General features: G+C 42.6%; 1 protein-coding gene across 1 annotated transcript in view; it reads left to right on the forward strand.

Moving 5' to 3' along the window:
* SND1 (staphylococcal nuclease and tudor domain containing 1) overlaps positions 1–17,074 on the forward strand; it is a 445,319-nt gene that overhangs the window by 284,412 nt on the left and 143,833 nt on the right. The gene's annotated exons all lie outside the window — the stretch shown is intronic.

A 17,074-nucleotide genomic window follows, 5' to 3' on the forward strand; every position in this document is an offset into this window, starting at 1 on the left:
CTTTGAGCAATTTACATTTATGCATTCAAGGAACAAACTGCTTCATTTCTTTGCTGCTGGCAAATAATAGTTACTTATTTCCAGTTGGTACTTCTCAGAGACTGCAGTCTTTGAGGGAAAGCTGTCATTTTACTTCCACCACCACCCGCACCCCGCCCAGCCACCCCTGCACACACAAACATTCATTCACTTGCAAAAGACATATCCCGCCATGGTCCCCAGATGCACATGGTCCCCACCCTGCCTTTTTTGTTACTGTCCTGTTGTCTCAGCACTTCTTACGTTGAATTATTGAATAGAGTTTGCTATGGGGAAAGAGAAACGGGAGTCATGCTTGCTGCCTCCTGCCAGATCACCTTGGCCTCCTTTTCCTAGAAGGCACAGGTAGTTTCTTGTCTGGATAAGGGTCTCCCTCAGGCCCCCACTAAATGGATTGAGTTATGTGAGATAAATCACTCCCTGAACACATGACCATGGAGCTCACTGCTGCTGCTTGGCTGTCACTTCTCATTGTGGCTCTTGTGCATACTCTTATGAACTTGATCACTGCACAGCTCTGCAGGCCTTCTGAAAGGACTCATTGAAGTGACACCAAGCTCAGGGCAGCTATGCAAAAGAAGAGATGCAAAAAAATTCATGCCCTATTGGAGGGCTGTGCTTTTATTTTTGCTAATGTGAGTTATGGTAAACTGAAGGGCAGTGTGGCAGTGTGTGAGAGAGTCCTTTTATGCAGCCGTTTGTACCTTTTTACTAAGGTTTCTATACCCATGAAGTTTCTTGGTAGTGAACTTTTGCTAGAGAGTTGGAGGCACAGGCATATCCAGGTTTATTGCACTTCTTTTTATTGCGCTTCAGATATTGAATTTTTTTTATAGGTAGGAGGATTGTGGCAACCCTGTGTTAAGCAAGTATGTCAGTGCCATTTCTCCAGCAGCATGTGTCTGTCACATTTGGTAATTTTCACATTTCAAACTTTATTATTATTATATCTGTTATGGTGATCTGTGACCAGTGATGTTCGATGTTATTATTTCAATTGTTTTGGGTCGCCATGAACCACAGTCATATAAGATGGTAAACTCAATTGATAAATGTTGTATATGTTCTGACTGCTCCACCCATTGAATGATAAGAAAACTAAACAAAGCTGGGTGCAGTGGTGCATGCCTGTACTCCCAACTACTCAGCAGACTGAGCCCAGGAGTTACAGATCAGCCTGGGCAACATAATGAGACCCTATCTCAAAATAGAAAAGAACTTGAAACAGCCTTATTGCTGATGTGGAAAAATTTTAGTGGTCTGGATAGAAGATCAAACCAGTCACAATATTTCCTAAAGCCAAAGTCGAATCCAGAGAAAGTCCTCTGGATTTGACTCTCCTCAATTCTGTGAACACTGAGAGGTAAAGAAGCTGCAGAAGAAAAATTTGAAGCTGTTAGAGGTTGGTTCATGAGGTTTAAGGAAAGAAGCCATCTTCATAACATAAAAGTACAGGGTGAAGCAGCAAGTGCTGATGTAGAAGCTGCAACAAGTTATTCAGAAGATCCAGCTAAGATCACTGGTGAAGGTGGTTACACCAAACACCAGATTTTCAGTGTGGACGAAACAGCCATCTACTGGAAGAAGATGCCATTCCAGGATTTTGATAGCTAGAGAGAAGTCAGTGCCTGCCTTCTGAGTTTCAAAAGACAGGTTGACTCTTGTTAAGACCTTATGCAGCTGGTGACTTTAAGTTAAAGCCATTGCTCATTGACCATTCCAAAAAACCTAAGGCCCCTAAGAATGATGCTAAATCTACTCTGCCTGTGCTCTGTAAAAGGGACAACAAAGCCTGTATGACAGCACATCTGGTGACAGCCTGGTTTATGGAATATTTTAAGCCTATTGTTGAGACCTACTGCTCAGAAAAAAAAAGATTTTTTTGCCAAGTGTTATTGCTCATTCACAGTTCTGCAGCTAGCTGGTCACCCAAGAGCTCTGAAAGAGTTGTACAAGAAGACTGTACATGCCTGCTAACACAGCATTCATTCTGCAGCCCATGTATCAAGGAGTAATTTTGATTTTCAAACCTTACTATTTAAGAAATATGTTTTGTAAGCCTAAAGCTGCCATAAATAGTGATTCTTCTGATGGATCTGGGAAGCAAATTGAAAACTTTCTGGAATGGATTCACCACCTCAAATGCCATTGAGAACATTCATGATTCATGGGAGGAGGTAGAAACAGCAACCAGCATAAACATGAATTTGAAGGAAGTTGATTCCAAGCCTCGTGGTTGACTTTGAAGAGTTCAAGACTTCAATAGAGGAAGTCACTGCAGATATGATAGAAATAGCAAAAGAACTAGAATTAGAAGTAGAGCCTGGGGATAAAACTGAGTTACTGAAATCTCATGAAAAGAATTTGAACAGATGAGGAGTTGCACCTTATAAATGAGCAAAGAAAGTTATTTCATGAAATGGAATCTAGTCCTGGCAAAGATGCTGTGAACATTGTAGAAATGACAACAAAGGATTCAGAATATTACATAAACTTGATGAAGCAGCATCAGGGTTTGAGAGAATGGACTCTAATTTTGAAAGAAGTTCTACAGTGAGTGAAATGCTATCCCACAGCATTCTATGCTACAGAGAAATACTTGGTGAAAGGAAGAGCCAGTTGATGCAGCAAACCTCATTGTTTTTTTTGCCACAGCCACCACCTCCATCAGCAACTACCACCCTGATCCGTCAGCAGCCACAAACGTGGAAGCAAGACCCTCCAGCAGCAAAAAGATTATGACTCACTGAAGGCTCACATGATCATTAGCATTTTTTAACAATAAAGTGCTTTTATTAAACTACAGTATAGGGTGAACACTTTTGTATGCCCTGGGAAACTAAAAATTTGTGTGACTTGCTCTATTGCAATATTTACTTTATTGCAGTGGTCTGGAATTAAACTCGCAGTATCTCTGAGGTATGCCTGTATATATTCATCTCATCCTCTGCTCTGTAGCTGAGAAAGAAAAGCATCCTTTTGGCAATGTAGAGCTTTATCCCAGAGGTAAAAAAGAGAAACAGTATTATTCTTCCTAGGAAACTTGGCCACAAATGTATAGGGGAAAGAGAACACTGAAGTTTTGTCTTTTAAACTCTAAACTACCTGAATGGAGCCGGCTCAGAGCACAGACCATCTTGGCTGGAGTTTTCCGGCAGAATTCTTCTAGTTTTACGTTGCTTAGACACAAGCAGTCTGATCACTCGACTCTGCATCAGCCAGTTCCTGTGTGTATTTGGCATTATTTTAAGCTTAGCAATTCAAAAGGCATTGCCTGAGTTAACTTACATTGTGAAAGATAGATTACACAGAAGCAAATACGTGATAAAAATATAAGCCTTTTACATTTTTCTCCTGCCATAGTATATGCTGTTATATTATGCATCTTTTGGTTTCTTCAGAAACCTGGCAAGAATACAGGACAGGGAAAAGTCTTAAGAGAAAGCAGATCTCAGTTTGCATCATGGCTCTACTGTGTATAAGCAGGTGACTTTAACGAGGTTATTTACCCTCTTCAAGCCTCAGTTTACACATCAGTTATAACTGGGAATTGTTTCCCGCCTCATGATTGTTGCAGTTTAATGAGTTGACTCTAAAACAAGCCCATTATTAAGCAGATCATCAATAAATATGATCCTTCCCCTTGCAAAGAGTGTTTTTATAACGAGAGTTTACCTTGCCCCTCAATTTGGAGTGGCATGATTGTGCAGCATGTATGCACATAGCTATGGCTCTACCATAGAAATTGTGACCTACCCATTACTGGAAATAAATCACGAAAAGGAGCTATGCCAGCCTTCTTCTGACTAAGCTTGCTGGAAGGAAGACTCCTGGCTTTTCCCTCTGAGACTTTGGAGCAAGGAACTCTGCACTGTCCTAAAACCCCATCCCAAAGAATACACAGGTAAGACACAGTCCTAGGTCTCAGGAAACACCCAAGGGAATACAGGTATGTAAACAAAATGTAAAGTTGGGTACTAGATGAGAGAATAGAATTACGGGCAAGGTCTAGAAGTAGCACTGAGGAGGGAATGATTATTTCTTTAGGTGGACATCAGAGAACACCTCCCTAGGTGCTGGTATCTTGAGCTGTGTTTTGAAGTACATATAAGAGTTTACTGTGTTGGGGGAGGGGAGTAGGAGGAGATGCACATTCTAGCTAGAGATAGCAGCGTGTACAGAGTTGTAGAGGTATGAACATCTGCATGGATCTGGGCAACCACGTAGCCCTTGTTACTGGTGGAGTATAAAGAGTAAGGAGGGTAGAGTGTGGGGTCAGGCTGACAAGCGAGACACGAGCTAGTCCTTCTCTTTTAGATTATGCAGTGGACCCTCAGAGTCACTGGAAAGTATTAAGCAAGGGGGCGTCATGCTCAGACTCGGGTTAAGTAAGTTCATTTTGGTGGATACATTGGAATAAATGAGGCACAAGAGTCTGGGAGAGCAATGAAGAGGCAAGAGAGTAGTAGAGGTCTGAAATCTGGGGAGAAAACTGGAGAGATTTGGAAAAGTAGGAGGTAGACTTGAGATTCGGGGAATGCCTGGTCTCTTTTTGGTCAGGGGTGGGGGGTGGTGTTGAGCGGAGGGGAGAAAATGAAAGCGTCCTAGGTTTGAGCAATCGGGTAGATTGAGATGTCCACAATTAAGAGCAACACAAAAGTAAGAATAGGTTTTAGGAATAGGTTGTTGGTTTGGTTTTGGAATATCCATGAGAATGTTCAAGCTCAGCAGAGGAGCCTACGCAAGTATTCAGGTCAGGGAGCCATCAGCATAGAGGCAGTAATTAAAACTGTTACAGTGCCTAGAGGACAGGTTTACAAGGAGTAAGCACCCTGGAAGACACCAACCTGCATGGAGCGGGCTGGGTGTTCATCATATATGGGCAGAGAAGATACGATCAGAGCAGTAAGACAGTCGTGAGATAGCATTCTTCTGGAAGCCAACGGAGTGAAGAATTCCCAGGCATCGTATATAAAAACTGTAAAGTGCTTTTATGCTGTTTATCAACTAGTAAGTCGCAGGTAACCTCTCTTGGTACAGTTTCATCAGAGTTGAGTCGATTAAAGGTAAATTACAGGTGACTGGGAAGTAAAAGTGGGAAGTAAGAAACAGACTTAGTAGGTACAGATTGCACTTCCCTAATATCTAACAGAGAATGGAAAAGTAGTGCAGAAAGTAAAAGCCAAAGGGTGAAGGTAACATTCCGAGGATGTCAGCATCTTGTGTGCTTTTAGAACTGTAATTCTTATTCAAGAATCAAGAAGGTATGGATAGCTGAAAAGGCTATTCAGTACACCTATTGTTTTCATAATATCAATTTTAGAATGTAAAACTCAACAAAATATTGGCAAATGAGGTTATAAAAAAGATGGAGTGAGAGATTATCCTGGGGAAGATGAGGTTTGAAATATTGAGAAGCACTGGTCTGAATTCTGAAGAGAAGGAATCAGGAAAGGCTGCACAGGGATAATGAATGGAGCAGTGACCTAGAAGAAGCCGAAGGGATGAGATGCACGGAGAATGTGGTTTGAGGGAGTAGGCTTGGAGAGAGAAAGATCCCTTGGTCTTTTAAAACTACCTGCAAAGCTGAAAGTGAGTAGGCATGCTATTCATGTTGTGGGATTATTCGCCTGGGCAGCGATTGTCCTGCTAGAGCTTTGCAGATATCTGTCGTATGCACCCTCCATTATGTAAGTGTAGCATTCTGCTGGAAATGTCTCTTTGCGGTAAGGAGGGAGTTTGGGTTGTGATTCTCAAGGGGAAAGTCAAGATAACTGTTGGGAGCAGTCCCTTATGTGCTGCTCTCATTAATCCCAGCCTTTTGGAGAGCCTTCTGTACTTCGAGGTGGGGTGGACACTTTCCATTTTTATGTGGCCTTTTTTCAGGCAGACGGCCCCACAGCTTGATAGGGAGTGGCATTTGGCCCAAGCCAGCTGGCCATTCTGTCACGGTTCCTGCACCCCTGTATGTAGAATGATCGCTTGGTCAGATGGGATAGCAGGTGGGGCTAGAGAAGTCAGCTGTAGCCAACAGGTCAGTGCCTCCTGAACGCTCTTGCCCTCTAGTCCTTTAAGCACCTGCCTTAGGCTTGGCTGGTGAGCAGGTGACCTTACAGCATCAGAACTGAGACTGTTCAAGGTCTCTCTGCCTGCTGCTGTAGGCTCCTCCTAAGCGTGCTGATTTCAGTCTCAGAGGCAGTCACAGTCACTTCTTGTCCATAGTTAGCAAGGAAGCCAAGATCCCTGAGCAGCCTGCATTTGTTAAAAAGCATCCTTTTTCCTCATCTGGCCTTTAGTGAGCCCCACACGTTTCCTTCCACGAGAGCAAAAGTGGTTCACGCAGTTTTTATTTTCACTTGTCATGTGTGTCCCATTTTACTTTAGTATTTTGTCTAGAGGGAGATTGAGTCACATATTTGAAATTATTTGGCTCTCAATTCATGCTTTTATTTTTTACTTTCTTTTTCTTTTTTCTCTTTTTTTTCTTTTTTTGGAGACAGAGTCTTACTCTGTTGCCCAGGCTACAGTGCCGTGGCCCCATTGTAGCTCACTGTAACCTCGAACTCCTGGGCTCAAGTAATCCTCCCTCAGATCCTGAGTATCTGAGACAACAGGTGCATGCCACCACACCTGGCTAATATTGTTTATTTTTTGTAGAGACAGGGTCTCAACTGTGTTGCCCAGGCTGGTCTTAGGGTCCTGGCCTCAAGCAGTCCTCTTGCCTTAGTCTCCCAAAGTGCTAGGATTGTAAGCATGAACCATGACACATAGCCTCACATTTTTACTTAAAAGCCCCCAGTGGGTGTGGAGTATTTGCCTTATTACTGTGACCTTTATGTTGAGTGTCCTTATTGTAATTCCCTTATTAGATCTTAGGTATCAGGGTCATGCTGCAGGCACAGTTCAGGAAGTGGCCCTGTTGGGTAAGCATAGCAGGTATCAAGGCATGGTGCCTGTAAACCAAATACTTTTCTCCTGAATTGGAAGAGAATAATAATTTGAGATTTCAGTGCAAAGTGATCTAAGGAGCCTTGTATCAGATATTTGGAGTCTTCTGCCAACTCACTGAGTGAGTCCACCATGCCGCGTTTGCATTTCCTTGGTGTTAAAGGTGGTACCGTAGTAAGTTTGAGGAATTACAGGGTGAGGCAGGCAGGAAATGGATGCCAGTCACCTTGCATGGAACTCATAGTACAAACCATCTAGAAGGCAGCAGCCACTTGGCAGGGAGTTCCCATGTGGATCACAGCAGGTGACTTATAATTAACCAGTTACCTATTCATATGAAATAAGACAAGAAAATGAGACTTCCCTTTTCCTGCCCTTTAACATTTTTCTTTCCCTCCCGCTTCCTCTCTTTCCCTCTCCCAACCCTTCTCCTTTCTCCTCCTCTCCCTCTCCCTCCCCCTATCCCTTCTCCTCTCCCTCTCCCTCTCCCTCCCCACTCCCTCTCCCTTTCTGGAGCTGGATTATGACAAGGGAGGCATTGAGAAAAGTTCTAAGTGTCTAGGATTTGATAAATGGTGGTGGGCTTGTGCATGGTGAACTAAAGGTTTGGCTGTGTGTCCTTTCACCCTGAATGCCTTTGAATGAAGTTCCTCATTTCCTTCTTTTCCTTTAAGATCTCTTTTCCAGCCAATCCTCATTGGAATATCAACTGCCTGTTTCAATAGACCAAAAACTTCTAATGAGAGGAGGGAAGGGAAGGTGAACAGGAATATCCTCCTCATCTCCTGGTCTCAGGAATGGTGGGTCCCCATTGATTACCAGTGCCTAACTAAATTACACAATTAAAGCCAATGTATGTTTAAGTGAGAAATCCCATTCTGCTATCACAGAGGTGCTAATGAATCAGGCTGTTATTGTGGTTGTGTTTGCTAGGGTTCTATCCTTAATTAAGCAATTACAGGGTCTGCTGATACTTATGAATTCCTTTCAGATGCTTTAATTGAATTGCAACTTAATGGATATTTGTAAAGTGGGGTATTCTTTCTCTTGGGACATCCCAGTTTGATTCTGTCTCCACTGCCTACTTTCTGTTGGGTCCCATTACTAGAATTGGGCAGCTTAACATGAGACTTTCCTGGAGCTGCTCTAGTTCTTTACTTTTAAAGATATCATTATAGGAATTATAAGAATTATGTTCATGTCCGGGGATCCTGGAGAGTCACTTACAGGAAAGAATTAACACAATGAACAGATTTGGGGAGTGTTTTTTAATGAGTACAAGATTTTTACAGGCACAGATTAAGAAAGGTAGTCTTCAATAGATAAATTTTGGATGATACATAAATTAGTAGGATAACTTCTCCCTCGAATATCTTTTAGTCTAGTTATGTAGATGGCCATACAAAAAATGTAAACAAGGAAATACAAAAGAGCAGTTATCAAAAGCATAGGCCACCTAGAATGAGAATACAGAGCAAATAACAATTGTTGAATGGAAAAGTTTTCCTCAGGGCGATGGCATTTGAGTTTCCGAGAAGATCTGCTACATTTTCTTTGGGCAGGCTGGGTTTGATTCATCTAGGCAGAAGAAGTTGGCCTATTTCAGATCTCAGGAAGAGTTGCCTAAAAGAAATGGACATATTCATCAATCATTTTTCTCTCTGCTTTTGTATTGGTGTGTAAATCTCCATCTTAGCTCTCCTGCTATTGAGCATTCACTGCTCCACCTTCAGCTCCCTGTCTGTGCAGGCACACCGTCACCCACTGGTCATGTGAATGAAACCTCCAATTACACCAAGATTATTTTCATCTTTACATCATGAATCATCCCCAGAATGAGCCTCATCATGCTTGTGGGTCATTCAATTACATGGTTATTTAATAATTTTTTTTATATTCAGTGGGCACAATGCTGAATACAGGAATACAGAAACGCATGATACAGTTCCAGCCTTTGAGCAAAGTAATTGTGTCTACTGGAGTAAAGAATGTATTGACATGAAGAAAAAAAATATTTTAAAAGCGTAAGGGTAAGCAAAACATGCCTTAAGTACTATACAAATGAAAACAGCTCAGATTTTATAAAACAATAAGAGTAAATACGTAACTGCTGTCAAAAAGGCTGGTTCAAAACTCGGAAATACAGAATGCAGAGAGGAGTGGAGCCAGGTACTGACCCAGCCCAAGTCATTGCATTCCTGGTGGTATGGTGTACCATCTGAGGACCATCCTTTTAGGAAGGACATCAGGAAACTGCAGGTGGTCAGATCAGAGGAGGATGAACGAAGATGCTAAGAGCCTCAGCATGCCAATACCTGAAGACTGGGAGTAGGAATTAAAAGAGAGACCTCCATGACATAATCTAGTGTTTCAGGGTAAAAGAGAAATATGATTTGTTCAGTACCGATTCCAGAGTAATAAATAAAGTCATCACTAAAAATAAGATTTGTTTGGCCTGGTTTAATGGCAGTCACAGACCTTGGAGCTAAAACACTTAAAGATGAACTCTTGCCCTCCTGCTTCCTAATTAATTATTTCCGTCAGACTGGCCTGCTTATCTTGGTGTGATGCTGGTGACCTGGAGGTGAGGGAGACAGCAAGGCCGATATGGCATTTATGTGCCAGCCTATCTAGGGCCTCCTATAACTAGGAAAAGATAGTCCTAGTGGTGTCATCGCCTTCTATGGAGTCAGTCAGACTGTGGAGGATGGTGCAGCCTCCTGATTGGGGTGTTCAGCCCTTACCATTTACTGGGTTTTATGTGCCAAGAAAAGATAGATGTTGATTTACCCTTGCTGTTAGATGATAGGCCTGTGGATGAGCTTTGGATGGGTAGGTCAGTGAGGAGTTTCCTTCCTCCTGAATTCTCTGACTAGTGTTTCTACTCTTCTACTCTAAAGCCTTCTATTGTGCCTTTTACTCTTATGCTTTCATGTTTCAATACTGATGAGACAAGGGGAGAAAACATCCTGGATAGAAAGTGAGGCCTGGCGTATGCAGAGCTAATGAGGCCAGTGGAGTAGTAGAGAAGGTCAGTCCTGTGAGCTTTTCCCCAGGTGTTCCTTTTCGGGCCCTTCTCCTTCCCTCCTACTTTAAAGCTCCTTCTTTCTGAGTCTATGCAGGGTTGTCTGGCTTGCCTTCCACCTGGTGGGCACTGGGTGATGGAATGGGAAGCTTCCAGAAATCTGATGGCTTTTCTCTGTTGGATTATTTCCAAAAACAGCACCTGTCTCATTGGTTGTGCCCAAATGCCTCAGTTCTAAGTCCGTTCTTGTGGCTTTCCCAGAGGAATACATTTCAATGTAGATTATTCAACACTATCTTGTCAACCTGTGGGCATTTCCCAGCAGCCACTTAGTAGTAATGTTGACAAGCTACTATGCTGCTCACCAGCACTCCAGCCCTGTGGGAGAGTCCATTTGGTCAGATTAACAGTAGAAAATGGCAGGACCTGGATGCAGGAGAGGGAGTGTAAATGGTTTGGTAATTTGAAATTAAAGGTTAATGCTTTGAAATCTGGTAATGGGCAGCCCCAGGGTGAACAGTACCCACTGCTGTAAGACTTAATCCTGGTTGCTATGGAAACTACCTCACAAGTCCCCCACCCCTTTCAAACAGATTTGACTGGGTTTAAAAAAATAAATAAATAAAACCATTCTTCATCATTGAAAAGCTGTTTGCCCCCTTCCCCAAACTCCAGGTCATTGCTCACCTTGAGTTTCTTTCAAAAGTTTTCCTGAGGCCTCCCCAGTCAGATGGGCTGGATCTGTTCGAGTTTGGGCCTGGCTCTTTGTGTGGAATTTGAATAAATAGCACTAACATGGGAATTAGAAGACACTAAGTGTCCAGTGTGGGCAGCATGTGCAAGTTCGCTCTCCTGCTGGCCTTGAGGAGGCGTCATAGTTTCAGTCCTGGCACTGCACAGGGCCACTGACCACAGAATGCACTTCCTCTTTCCCCATGCATGGGGGGCTCTGAGGAAGCCCAAGGAGCTGCTCTTCGTCTCAGTGCTGTGGAGTGTTCCCAGATTCTGCTGCAGGGCTGCCAAGCACCGGCCTATGAGGAGCAAGAACAATCCACAGAAGTTCCTTTCATGTTTGGAAGGCATCTGAGACACAACTGCATTCTCTCCGTCATTTTATTTCATCATTAGAGCTTTTTCCATTTTGCTTAAATGACCCTCTTAATCTAGACCTTGTAAGTTTTTGGGCTTTTTTTAGCCAAAGCTTCTTCACCCTTTGCCTATGATGAAGTAAATGAGATCTACATCTCACTTGGCTCCCTGCAAGATTAGCTTATAGGCTTCTAAAGTAGGCTTTGGAGAAAACTTTCTGTTCAAGCTTTCTGGATTCTCTGTAGTTTTTCCTTAATATACTTATTATACTCTGTAATGCTGTTACAATAGCATTCCTCAATAAACCCTCGTAACTCCCATGCTTACCTTTACTATGAGTAGGAAAATATTTAAATCCACTGGTTAGTCTGCGGCTGGTGGAGAAGTTCCCATTTCCCTGCCCTTGTGTGCCTCCTTTTCCTGAGCTTGTACATCTGCTAGTGATTTTTCTAGGGTTAATTTGGGTGTTTTTATTTTTAAATTGGAACATGGTGTCTGTCTCTTCTCTGTGTGTGTTTTGGATGCAGCCCCTGTGCTAGGCATGCGGTTATTAACTCCACTGATATACCAGTTCGCTCATTAGCATTTGCATTTTAAATTACAAGCTAGAGCAGACGACATTTATGCTATATTTGTACCATTGCCTTCTTCATGAATGATGTCGTATGTGCAGGGAATGCAGAAATAACTCTTCTAAAGCCGTGATGTATTTTAGTCTCTTTTTTAGCAAACTGCTATTTCTTTTTTACTCTTGATTCTTATTGTTTGATAGGGAGTTCTTTTTTTTTTTTTTTTTTTTTAATTTTCCAAGTTTAGACCTGTTTGTGAGTGCTACTGATTGGGAAGTGCTAACGACAGACCAGCCCTTCACATCAAAATAGGCATATTGCGTAGAGTGGCCATTTTTCCCTTTCACGTGGTGCTCCTTGTAAGCAGCCTGCCTTGATTTGAGAGGAGGGAGTTTTTTCCTCCACAGTTTGGTGGGTGGGAAGACATGGTAACAGATACTTGTTCTTGCTAGTATTCTTGCTCACATCCCTCTTTTTTATAGTTGACTAGTCAGTGGTTATTTAACACCTGTGAATTACTTGACACTGCAAGGGGAAAAAAGGAAATAGTGTATGCCTTCAAGGATCTTATTTTTGACAAGCATTTATATTGCACTACAGTACAGCATATACTTAAATATTAATATTGAGTGTAAAATACCAAGTTAGAGGTGAGTCTTTTAAGTGAGATTTGCCAGGAGCGAAGGTCTCGTGGAGCAGCCGTTGCTCTTGCTAGATGGTACAATAGCTTCAGCATCTGCATCTCAAGAACCGAATCAGAAATGCACAGTCATAGATCATGGATCTGTGACTGAAGCCTTCCTAGGCTTGCCTTATTGTGCCTAACATAGTGTCTGGTTTCTAGCAGCAGGATGAGGGCAGAAAGCGAGCCCTGGTAGATAGGTCTGTGTTCGTGCCGTTTTGCTTTCCTCTGTGAGCTCTAATTTTAGTTCTCTGAGTTCTGTTGCATAGTTTCTTCCTGTTGGTGAATGCTAACTTTTAAAACATAACATGAAAAATACAGGGAAGTCATACTGGAAGTAAATGTGCATTGTTGGTAGGCAAGCACAAATTCTGCAGTTGATAGAAACTATTTTTATTTCCCCACTTTCTCCCTAAAGATTTTCTCTGATATAATCTTCATTCTTCTAATAGCTGTTGGAATAACCAAGACACGAAGAGTTGATTTTGATGCTAATAATCCAAGTACAGATGATACATTAATTCAGAACCTGATCCCTTTAAGGAGTCTCATTGCTGCACATGGCATATTATACATTAATAATATGGGGTAATAGCATTCTGAGCCTCTTACGTGGATCCATTTCATGCTATGAGGTTGGCCTCACAGTGAACATTGCCATATCATACTCACTCCTTATTCCCTTAAAGAATACATCTTACTATTGGAATGAGTGCTGGGGGGTTGGTGGCTTTGGTTCCTTCAACATAGTAGCACTTGAGCTGTGCCACTTCACAATCCAGTTCTACTTCATGTTTGATACAGCTTTGTATATTTCTTTTGATTCTATTAATTATTGTAATAATTTCTTACCTGGAATCTATTGATTCATAGTTTCTAAGAAATCCATACACAGCACATCAGAGCTCCAAGTGGGGTGCAAAGTCATGTGAGGGGGTCCTTAGTTCCCACCTCAATCTTCACATTAGTTCATTTTCCATAAATAAAAGTAGTCATGAAATTCTTTTGAAAAAGTGATGGGCAGGAGGACAAGACAAAATTGATAAAGAATTGTTACCTATCTCTGTATTTATCCTATGAACATGGTCCATTTTGGGCCCATTGTTTGCTGTGCCCTTCTGTGGCTTCCATGAAATCCAGGCTCCAGACATAGGCCTTCGTGCCTCAGTCTTTAGCTTCTTTTGGTCTCTGTGCCTGTTACTGGCAAAGTTGTTCTCTAGAAACTAGTCAACTGTGCCTACGAGCACAAGTCTAGATCTCATGGAGGAGATGAGTGGGACCCTAGAGACTTGGGACAGGTAAGGCAGAACAGGAGGTGCCATTGGCTGGGATTATCTGTGCAATCAGATGAAGGTGCATTTGGATGGTGTGGCAGCAGGCACCTAGATGGCACTCGGCATGTTCATTCGGTAACGTTTAGAAATGCTCCTTAACTGTGCTGATGAAAGCAGTTTTGACGAACAACTCACTAAAGAGCCATGGATTCCCACAGAATATGTTTCATTTTTTCATTACATTTGTTAACCCGTTGGAGGGCTGATTGCTGCCAGTCACTCCTCATCCTGCTGAGCTGGTGCCTCAGAGGAGGGCGGATGTGGCTTGACTGCGTTCCCTCAGCTGCCAAGCCATCCAGCCCTCTTGCAGTTCTCTGCACCTACCTCCACTATGCCATTGGCTCCTGACGGAAACCTTGAATTAAGTGGGTTAGAAATAAACTGCTTGAATGCATTTGTGCAGATAGCTTCTCTCACCAGCTATCTGAAGTGCTTTTTGAAATACACGGAAGCCCTTTGTAAGCTGCTTTATAAGCTGTGAAGTCCATTGTTGCTGCTCTTTGCAGCCAGCGTGTCTCTAACCTAAGTAATGTCTACCTGGCTGTGGGCCAGGGCTTGGTATTGGAAACTGGCGTAAGCAGCAAAGCCGCCCACCAGAGTCACTAGCAGCTGTTGCAAGTTGGAGGATTTGCAGAAATTGAGATTGCTGTTCCCAGATATTGGCACTTGCCTGGTGATGAATGACCGAGTCTGTGCAAGGGGACTCTGTATGCTTTCCTTCGGCCTTTTATTCTCAGCCCTCTATTGTGGCGCCTGCTCAATGGCCCCGTTGTGGAGGAGGGCGGCTGAATGGAGGGGTGAGTGGCCTGCCTCTACTGTCATTCCCTCTCTCAGTTGGCCTAAACTGAGACATTAATAATAGCTCTTTGATCCCCTGAACCGGTTCTTGGGGCAGGAATTTCATGGCACATAGCACAAATGCCAAAGGCTAAGAATCCAACCTTGAGAGAATAGAGAAATGAACTTCACCTGAGAGTGAATTGAGCCCTGCATTGATTACTCTAGTGCCCTTTTGCCTTAATCCACCCATCTGCTCCAGAATAGCCAGGGAGGTAAGACCAAGACCAGAAAAGGTCTATTCTGATAAAGGGTAGTGTTTATTTCTGATATGATTGCCCAAGAATGAACTTTTCAGAGGGTAATGCCACTTCGTATAATTTCTTCTTATCACATATTCCCATGCATATTCATATATGCATATGCTGAAACCAGTCTTACAGTGCCATCTTCCTAGAGATTACACTGCAAAGAAACAGCCTCAATTAACTGCCATCCACCTCCTGACTACATCCCCCTCTATCACTCCCTCTGACATCACTGTTTCATCATCAGATTGTAAGATGCTTGAGGGTAGGGACCTTGTCTGTCTTGTCACTACTGAACCCACCATAACACTGCCTAGAATAGTGCTTCACCAAGTCAGCACTCACTAGAAAGTTCTTGGATAAATGAATGAGCACTGATGTTTCTTGGTTAACATTTTGACTCTTAAAATTTAGAAAGGCTGTGCGTGGTGGCTCAACGCCTGTAATCCCAGCACTTTGGGAGGCCGAGGTGGGCGGATCACGAGGTCAGGAGATTGAGACCATCCTGGCTAACACGGTGAAACCCCGTCTCTACTAAAAATATAAAAAATTAGCCAGGCGTGGTGGTGGGCACCTGTAGTCCCAGCTACTTGGGAGGCTGAGGCAGGAGAATGGCATGAACCCAGGAGGCGGAGCTTGCAGTGAGCCTAGATTGCACCACAGCACTCCAGCCTGGTTGACAGAGCGAGACTCCATCTCAAAAAAAAAAAAAAAAAAAAAAATTTTTTTTAGAAAGCAAAATAACCCTACGGTTGCCATAGAGAAAGAGTGCTAGAGCCACAGCAGCCCTGCAATCACATACGGAACCAAACTGGTTGTCTCTCAGGAGAACTGGATTAATGCCTAGATCTGCCCCCAAAGTAACAGAGCGTTGAACAGGTCACAGAGCCTCACCAGGCCTCAAATTTTTTCACAGAATAAGTGGTTTGGATTAGGTTTCTCTAAGATTCGTTCCACGTCTGAGTTTCTAATAATAGTTTTCACTTAATGAGTACTTACATGCTGTGGATTAACTCATTTGATCCTTACCCACAGTCCTGTGAGGCAGACACCATTACACTACAGTCTCCATTTTGCAGATGAGAAAACTGAGGCCTGGGGAAGTTAACTCACTTACTAAATAGATAGCAGAGCATATTTTCTTGATCTCCTCATTTAGAATGCAGTGCCCTAATTGACATTGAACATACTTACCTCCAGGTAACAAGGGACCTTCCCAGTCTTCCCTCCATTCACTGCATCTGCGTGTGCTCTCTTATTGGTTAGGAATCAATCTGGTACTGCCTTTCTTTTGGGATGACCAAAAGCAAAACATAAGAATGGGACAGTGGCAGTGACCCTAAGTAGGAAGTGTAGTAATGAAGGTATGAATTTTTAGTTGTTTGGAGGTTTGGATTTGTTTTATTGTCCCCAGAGATGACACCAATAGGAACACATCTAAGATGAGGGCATGGCTAGGACATGTGATCATAGAGCAAGAGAGAGCAGGTCAGACCTGTGGGATGGGTTTATGAGCTGGGGCATTTATGGATAAATTAAACTTTAGCCCTGAGTAAGCGAAGTCCTAAGCCAGTTATTACTGCTCTGGCACTTCTAATGGGCCCTATGCAACCCTTATAAATTATTCAGCTACTTTATTAATAAAAGACCAAGCAACTTGCCTAGTCCTGGTGATACTTAAGTGTATAGCTTAGAGAGTACAAGTTAGAGGAATAGAATATTTGCCGTCCACCAAGGAACCCTCTTTTCTAATATGGAGGTGAAAGGGTTAAACTGACTACCTTCAAGAGCGGAGTTTTGAGATAGAGTATGTGAAACTGGCATTGAAATGTTAACAGTGTCTGCTAACAAAGGGCTTTCCTCTGAGGAAGTGGCTGTGGAGATTTCCTGAACTATTGCATCTGATGCACCTTTCACAGAATGGCATGACTATGGTGAGTAAGTGTCCCAGGAGATCCAACATTTAAGCCTCAAGTTTTTTATTTTTGTTTTTAATAATTCTTATGCCTCTTTATTTTGATATAATTTTACACTTTCAGAAAAGTTACAAGAATACAAGTACAAAGATCTTCCATTTACCTTTTATTAAATTGTTAACATATTGCCTGCCCCACTAGCTGTTTATGTATTTTTAGAACCAGAAGATTTTGGTCAGATTGCTTCTCACATCCATAAGAAAAGAAAAGAATGTTTTTCCATCTCATATAGAAAATACTTTTTTCTAGAAGTTCAAGGGGTCACCATTCTTGTTTCACGATATTGTTCCAGCTTGAAAGGCGACTCATGGCAGTTGTACATCCTGG

This window comes from Symphalangus syndactylus, chromosome 6 (assembly GCF_028878055.3).
Source record: "Symphalangus syndactylus isolate Jambi chromosome 6, NHGRI_mSymSyn1-v2.1_pri, whole genome shotgun sequence".
Taxonomy (NCBI): Eukaryota; Metazoa; Chordata; class Mammalia; order Primates; family Hylobatidae; genus Symphalangus; species Symphalangus syndactylus.